Raw genomic sequence first — 758 nt, 5'->3', positions numbered from 1 at the left:
CCTTTTTACCTTAAAAGCCTTCCAGAACTCTTTTAAAATGCACACATAAAAATTATATAATTCTGTATGTACTGTCAACAAGCCAAACTAATGTGGGCTGTACCAGTCAGGTTTTCCTGTCTCTTACCATCAGTTGCAGCTTCAGTTCACAGAACCTTCTTGGTAATTTGTCTTGGCATTGTCAGTCTTTCACCAGGTCTGAAGAGAAGATAATTGATGCTTCAATCTCCATCTCTGTCCTGAGAAGAGGATTTGAAATACTATGTGGCCTGGAAAGACAGGAAGATAGGGACGGAAGCAGATTTTAAATGGAATAAAATGCTTTCCCTCCTTTTCTCCCTGTCTGATCTCTAGGCTTCATAGTCAAAGGCTGCATTATAACCACTTGTATCCGACCTTCTCAAAACACCTTGCAGCACATTGCTTTTCACACAATGTAGCTGCTATGCTACATAACCCTGTGGGGATCTACTGTGAAGTACTGACAAATATGGGTCCATCTGCTAAAAAAAAAAGTTCACCTGGGAACCTTCTTACGAATAAACCCCGACAAACACAGAAAAGGGGGGACGTTCCTCCTCCGGCACACCTGCTCCGTGCAGCTCTCTGAGGGGACCCGGCAGGCAGGGCCAGCCCGAAACAGGCTGAAGGGTGGGCTGAGGGTGAGTGGTTTTCCTAAGCCATCAAGTTTCAACCCGGTTTAAGTTCAAACGGCAGCGGGGTCCCCGCGGGGCCGGCGGGGGGAGCGGGGCCGGCAG

The sequence above is a fragment of the Chaetura pelagica genome, unplaced genomic scaffold (genome assembly GCF_000747805.2).
Source record: "Chaetura pelagica isolate M959 unplaced genomic scaffold, ChaPel_1.0 scaffold135, whole genome shotgun sequence".
NCBI lineage: Eukaryota > Metazoa > Chordata > Aves > Apodiformes > Apodidae > Chaetura > Chaetura pelagica.
Note: the sequence above shows the minus strand (reverse complement) of the source record.